Consider the following 7700-nt stretch of genomic DNA (forward strand, 5'->3'; position numbering starts at 1 on the left):
CCTTGGTTGCAAACAGAGATTTGGGAGTTTAAAAGCTTATTAACGGTAATGCAATCACAATCACCAATTTCATTATTGTGTAATAAAAAATGATTTTCCTCTAAGGTTCATAAAAACAACATTGTAACACTTTCATGTAAGAAAGCATATCACAAGAACAGAAGAAAACAAAGACCAGTTAATAATTTAGAAGAAAAGTTAATGATTTGAACATACTTAGATTCTTTCTTGAGGTCCAAGGAGCTTGGCCTTGCAAATTCTTTCTTAACTAAAAATCTCCTCATGTCCTTGCTAGTGTTCTTACTCTACAAGTAAGATGAACTTGGATCCACCATACAAAGATTCAAGATAGGTTAACTGAAGCACATCTTAAGTTCCTAAGCGACTCTAATCCTTAGAAATTCTGGAGAACTCCTTATTGCTATGCTCCCTGGATGCCTCAAGCTTAGCTAGGTCTTTTCCTTAACTTCCAAATGGTCTGAAGAAGAAAGAATTCAACCAAATCCAAAATTTTCCATCAAAACTAAACCGGAAGAGTATAAGATGGTCAAAAAGCTATTTTTCATTTTAACCATTCAAACCAGGTGTAAAGCATAATAAATCTCTAATTCCACTATATAGACATAGAGATCCATCCACACAAGGAAGAATGAAAGTAAGCAAGAAGCAAAGACCTTTGAAGTTAGAGAGAGAGGTTACTAGGGATTCTTCGATGGATGAGGCATAGGTTATCATTCTCACAGAAGATTGAAGGGACTTTTTTGGAGAAGATATTGTTTTTCTTGGAATAGGAAATTTCATACTTTCTTGAGAAGATATTGTCCCCCCACCCCCCTTTTTTTTTTTCTTTTGTTAGAGAAGATATTATAAAGAGAGAGGACCCCCCGAGTTACTATGTAAAATTTGATCTTCGAAGTCTCAAAGTCTATCCTAAATTACATTTTGGAAAATATTTGGGGAATCTTGGGATCAGCCATCTAGAGGACCCCCCAAGTTGGAACAAATGAAACATATTTACCTGAAGTCCACGAAATGCCAATCCGGATTGCTGCCCATTCTTGCCTCACAGTTTTGAAATCCATTGGTGGAGCCTTAACGACAGTAGCAATTGCAGCACTATACACATCAGCCACGGATGAAGAATCCGAAGTCTCTGATGCAGCTTTCTGCCCACCTTTAAAACCCTTCCATGAAGATTCAAAATCAGCAAAAGAGTTTCTCCATAGCTTCCATTTCCCTTTCTTCCTACTGATTTTTTCCTTTAGGCTTCGTTTGGTTGCAAGGGGAATGCAAATTTTTTTATGTAAAGTGAAATTTATTTCCCTTTAAATGTAGGGAAAATATATTTACCATGTGAAAAAATTCTACTTAAACATTAAAATTTCCATTTTCATTTCCCGAACAAAATAGGAAGAAAAATAAAAACCCTACTCACAATCTCTTTCTCTCACCCTCTCGCGACTCACTTTCCCTGCCTTGCCCTGCTCCCGAACTCATTTTTCATAGCCGAGCAGTAAATTTCCCTTCTTTCTCCAAGGGCAGGCGGCTCTCCTCTTTCCTGGAAGTTCGCTACTGAACTCCCTCCATTGACTCCTTACAACGTGGAAAGACGACAGAACCTGCGAGGAAACAAGGGAAGAAAGAATAATGCCTTGTCTTCATGTCTGTGTCCTTATCAAACGTCGTCGTCGACGACCCATTTCTCTATTTCCTTTGAAATTTTTTGCAATCTCTCATCTTCCTCGCGTCCTCCTCCTTTGATAATGGCAAAATCTCAGATTTCTTAATATATAGCTTGTCACTATAACACTGAAATCAAATTCATCATTCTCCATATCCCAAACAGAGAGGGATTTGAGGGAGTAAAAGAGATGAAGGTTCAATTCGTTTTCTTGTTCTTGACAGTAGTGTTGTTTCTCTCAATTGGAGCTGTAAATTCAATTTCAATTGCTGCAACTACTAACATCTCTTTATGTCCAATGGATTTGGGCTATGTAGAGATGATGAAGTGGGACGACTTGGCCTGCAAGAACTACCAATTAGACCGAAGCTAAAATGGAGCTTTCTTCTCAGATTGAGAGATTCAAAGTGACGTAAGCGATGGGTCGTGTAATCCGAGCACAAAGGAAGGGAGTAGGCAAAACACTTATTTGAATTATTTTTGAGTTGGAAGGATTTTTCGGGCTAAATATCTCTTCATTCTAGCTCAGATAAGGAAGCTTTAAATATCAGGTTTGATTTCTTTCTCTATTTTGTTCCATTTCATTTTGTTGGCTTCACCTCCTTAGCCCTCAACGAGCACAGAACTCACCTCAAGTGTTTGATGAAATGTGTCACAGAGATATTATATCCTGTGGGTGTTGCTTAAGCTGCTTAGATCCATGTGGGTTGAGGACCCAAATGTTTGTAAACTTCAATATGGTCTGGTTAATGCCTGAATTGTATCTCTTTTGATTTTTGAGCTTTTTGTGGATATATTAGTGCTTCCTCTGTTACAGTAAAGTAAAAGCTCTATAGTAAAAACTAGTGTTCATTGTAGTTCTTAATAATTATCAATAATCATACTTAAAATATAGCTTTACTATTTTCTATTGATTCTGGTGAATATCAACACACACACACACCCCCGCCCCACAAAATAAATAAATAAATAAAATTCATGCATCAATTTACAGGTGTTAGTGGCCGCTAAAGAATACCTTATTTTTAATCAGTGGGGTTGATCCATGATTCCTCCATGAGAAAATTCTTTTGCCTCTTCTAGTAAATATATATAGTATTTTCAATTTTTTAAAATCTTACATCTATTTTACATCCAACCAAACAAGTATGGGAAATGAATTTCACTTTACTTCTGTTGCAACCAGACGACTCAAAAATGAAAAAAAAATTTCCTTCACTTCCCTTCCCTTCCCTTCCCTTCCCATCCCATGTCCCTTGCAGCCGAAGGCAGCCTTAGAAATCCAAACAAAATCTGTTAAAAAAGAGGAAATATTTGGAAGGGAAAAAAAACACCAGAACCTTAAAAGAGATATGGGATTACATTTCGTCCTTGTCGATTTTTTTATGGCCTAATAAGGATTTGAACACTTCCCAGAAGCACCCATTACTGATGAGTTCTTGTTCGAAAAGAACAGGGCTAATAGAGCTACTAAAACCTCAACTACCCACTATTTCTTGAAGGAATAAAGCTACAGGGACCTGAAAATACTGGTTTCAGTAGGACAGAGTCTGGAGACGAGCAAAATCTGGAATAGAGAGCAAAAGAACGAAAGAGCAAGTTAGAGAAGCGTGACTTGAGGTACTAACATTGATCCCCAAATCTATCCCGGCATTCTCAACCACCGCCTTGATCGGAACTCCACGCTCCATGAGTCCTCTCAGGAACAATTTGTGATTTTAATCTTTTCTTATTTGTTCTGAACTTCTAGTCGATCGAATGAAGAAGAAATCCATCCTAAAACAAAAATAGGAATCGAGAAACAAATGCAGGAATGGCCTAAAATCACATGATACACAAGACCTTACCTGCTTCTCTAAGTCATCTCGATTAATTGATATTGAAACCACGGATAAAAATCGTCTACAATTCTAATCTTGTACAATTCTGTACAATACCCCCTTGAAAGGGTGACACGTGGACAAAGTGATTTAAATGGTTCAGATTAATCCTATATTGATCCAACTTCAAACCACTGGGTTGAAGTTGGATCAATGTAAGATTAATCTGAGTCGTTCAAATCACTTTATCCACGTGTCACCATCTGAAAGGGGGTATTGCACGGATAAGGAATTATAGACGATTTTTATCCTGAAACCACCTCTAGATCGCTTCGGATAAAACGACATGCCAGCCAAAGAAATTCTATGTGAATCAGAGATGGAAAAAGAAGGAACAAAATGGAATAGAAAAAGTAACATAGTAAGTTATGCGGATTGTCTGTTCTCTCTTCCAAAAAAAATCATGGAAAATATTTCCCTTACCAAAAAAAAAATTTACAAATCATGGATGATCTTCCAATGTGAAAGAGATTCACCTATGGATTTCTATAAGTTAAGAAACATGATAGCTAGAGAATGGTGAAATATTTAAAGAATAAGGGTACCGAAGATTCTAAAACAATTAGAAAAAATGGTACTAAAGATAATGAGATAATGATGGTATTTCAAAAAGAAAAAAAATATAATAATTAATAAAAGATTAGTCACCAATCATGAGTACATGCATTTATATAACAGTATGATATATGATTATTATATAATAGTGCTTATCAAAAAAAAAAAAATTCATTATACAATAGTACGATAGTATGATATGATATATATTACACCCAAGATTCGAATATGGATCTGATTCATCTCTATCTGGATACCCAGATGTGTATAGATTGCTCCATGGGTTTGTATGTGCATCAAAGAAGTTAATAAAATATACTAGTAAAAATTACATGTGCAAATGCACGTGTGATAGAACATTTTCTTTTTAGTGTATTTGTGTGAAAAAAAATACACGTTCATCGTATTTTCACTTATCTGCTTTTTGAAGGTTTCTTGGTTGAAAGATTTATTGTTCTAATATGACGATATAATTTTTTACTTTTTTCTAGATATTTTAGTAGTACACGATTTCACTAACATTTAAACCAAATAAGGTAAATAGCGTTTGAACTAATCTATATTTCTAAATGACATTTAGGTGTGCATGTGAGAGAGAGAGAGAAAGAGAGAAAATCAAGCTCTAAGGATATAACACGGATTTAAATATTCAAATGTCAAATCATTTTCAATAATATAATCTATAAAATTAATAAAAGAACTTATAGGAATAGCACAACCAGTATAAAACAAAGGCATCACAAAAGAAATTATGTAGTATGAATTATAAAATAATAAAGATGAGTGTACAGTCAAAATTAAACAAATTAGATAGAGTCTTATTCAATTCTGTAAGCTATTATATCACGAAATACCAATTCCCATGACAGAGGTTAAATTGTAAATTATAAAGAAGGGACTTGGTGAATTCGAACCACCATCCTCTTGAGGTGTGGAATAATTTCCCACACCCCAAGTACTCTGCCTATTGAGCTAAAGACCCATATATATAAATTATAAAAAATATTATTAAAGAAAGATGAAAGCCAAAATGAAATATAATATTCATAGCTAACCCATGCTCTTTTTCCAGGAACAATGCTTCTATTAGAGAGAAAATGAAGGTACAATTAAGAGTAGTGAATGCATTTCCCTAACCCTATAAAAAGATATAATAAACATCCACAACCACAATCGGAAAGGGAAAATGATTGTTATTCTAAATATTATACAATAATTGTAAGGCAAAAGTACCTTTACAAGACAATGTACATTATACATCTTATTCATAAATTGAAATAAAGCAAAAGTATTAAAAGTAAAACCGGAAACATAGAATTGCACCTGCAATTAGAAGATGGGATACCAAAGTACCTAAAATATTTTCTATACATAGACATTCCCACAACAATAAAACTTAACACACAACATCCTTAAAAAAAATAAACCAATCAATTGATTTCCTACACCTTGCTATATTGCACAGCTTCAAATAAGATAATTCTGAACTAAGGGCTACCCGACTGCTAACCTAAGGGCTGTTTGTGACAATTTAAAACTCAGTAAATCAACCCACTCAACGGTAAACCAATCCAAGAGAATCAATGATTCAGCTAAATGATCACCAAGTACAAGAGAAATTCATGAAAAAATACAAAAGGAATCCACCAAACTTGACTCCTTTGGCAGTTCTATACAAAAGGAATCCGTGAAGGCATTGTTGCATCTTCCTCTGAAAACATTTTTTCATGAGTAAAGTTTCTTCTACTTCGAATGGTGTTAAGGCATGACATGATAAAGCATTACTACTATTGTTAATAACGTTTCCATCTAAGCTATAGCTGTGGTAGCCTTTATGAGCCCATCAACTGAACCGGTTTTCTCCCAATTCTTCTGGAATAAATTATCCAATCTGCTAGCAACTCACCTCAGCTCTGCTCAAATCCTCTTAGTTATGTTACCTAGCTCGAACAAAATAAAATTTGACCACTGCTTAAAGTTCAAGCAGCATCGAAAGGTGAAGAACTAAATGGAATTTATTCATTATCAACCATAGTGATAGACACTAATACAAAAAGAATTTGCTGCTCTTATGATGTGCTACAGAATTTTGAGTACGGTCCTAATTTGATATCCTTGTCCAAGACACCATAATCTAAATTAGAAATTTAATCTTTGTTCGGGTCAGCTGCCATCTGATTGACAAACATATTGTGTCTGTGCTAGAGAGAACCATTACTTGTGGGGACGGTTGCTGACGAATTGGCGTGGCAATGATGATGCCTTGAGCTCAAGGGAGCAGAGAGATCAACCAAACGCAGATGACACTTGTTCCCCTTTTTCTTTTTCTTTTTTTCTTCGTTGCATTATTCTTTTCTTCCAGCTTAAATCAATACAATGGAAGCTGATGAAAGGCATCAGTCCAACCAAATTCCAGTACTAAAATATTTAATATTATATACCCATTCCTTCTTCAGCCAATGCTGTTCTATTGATCATTTAACTCCCTACAGAGGGTCATAAGTTAAGACAATATTGCAAATACTACAACAAAAATTCAATGGGTAAAATTAATCACCAACCAATTCCTATGGGCATATTACATAAAGAATTCAAAAAGAGTAAATAATTCTATTTTTCTTACAGCAATAGTAGATGCAACAAGGCTAGCAACCTCTAATCCGTTCTTGAGGGAGTAATTCTTCAAATAGGTTCTCAGCTCATTGTGAACTGCTGTTTCAAGAACAAACTGATATAGTAAGACAGAGCATATAAAGGCATAATAATAAATAAATATACAAAAGAGGAAAAATAAAAAAAACACTATATGTCTTTTATGGTTGAGTACACTCTTCCACAAATTGTTCTAATGTAAAAGACTTCCAATCTCCTACGCTTTATAAGTTCTACCAGTGCTATAAGAATGAGCAGCGGCAAATTTGTTCACAATTTTAGAGACAAAGCAGTACAAGTATAAAAGAAAGTATTTATTTGGTTGTAGCTATAAGGCTTTTAAGGGTTCTATTCTTCTTGCTTATGAGAGGGCAGCTAAAGCAATGGAATTAGCAACTTTTTGGGCTTCCAATCATAAAGAGTTTTGAGTCGTAGTCATGGGCTGAAAGAGAGAGACAGACTAATTGGAAGAATTTTATTTGCATGAGAAGACTCCACAAAACAGAGGCATATGAAACTTGGTTAGCCATAGGTAATGGGTCACCAAAAAAGACAAAATTTATCACCCATTGTGTTGCCAAGGCAGACAGGTTATGATATTCCTTACCTTGCTACCGCTAAGATTGTTTACTCTATCTACTTTATAGTAGACAAAATACCTCAATGATTCTTGCAAGCACAATCACCTTTAGATAACTTAGATTTCCAACTTGAAACTTTTAATACCATATTGGGACCTCTAACATTTTGACCAATTGACAGACATCCATAATTGCACTTTCTAAAACTTCTAGTGATCCAACAGTAACTGATTTAAGAGTTGTGATGATTCAAAATGAATCAAATTGCGGTTCACGGCTCACGCTAGCTCACAATTCTGCCAAAATAATGGAACAAATATTTCATTTTACTAATCTCAATATACTCCTTTA

At 34.8% G+C, this 7700-nt stretch overlaps 1 long non-coding RNA gene across 1 annotated transcript; it reads left to right on the top strand.

Moving 5' to 3' along the window:
- Positions 1 to 1438: 1438 nt before the first annotated feature.
- On the top strand, positions 1439 to 2523 carry LOC122067796. The gene is made up of 2 exons (XR_006136879.1): positions 1439 to 1877; positions 1999 to 2523. It is a non-coding gene; the product is annotated as an uncharacterized LOC122067796 (long non-coding RNA).
- Positions 2524 to 7700: the final 5177 nt, after the last annotated feature.

This window comes from Macadamia integrifolia, unplaced genomic scaffold (genome assembly GCF_013358625.1).
Source record: "Macadamia integrifolia cultivar HAES 741 unplaced genomic scaffold, SCU_Mint_v3 scaffold3131, whole genome shotgun sequence".
In the NCBI taxonomy this organism is placed as follows: domain Eukaryota; kingdom Viridiplantae; phylum Streptophyta; class Magnoliopsida; order Proteales; family Proteaceae; genus Macadamia; species Macadamia integrifolia.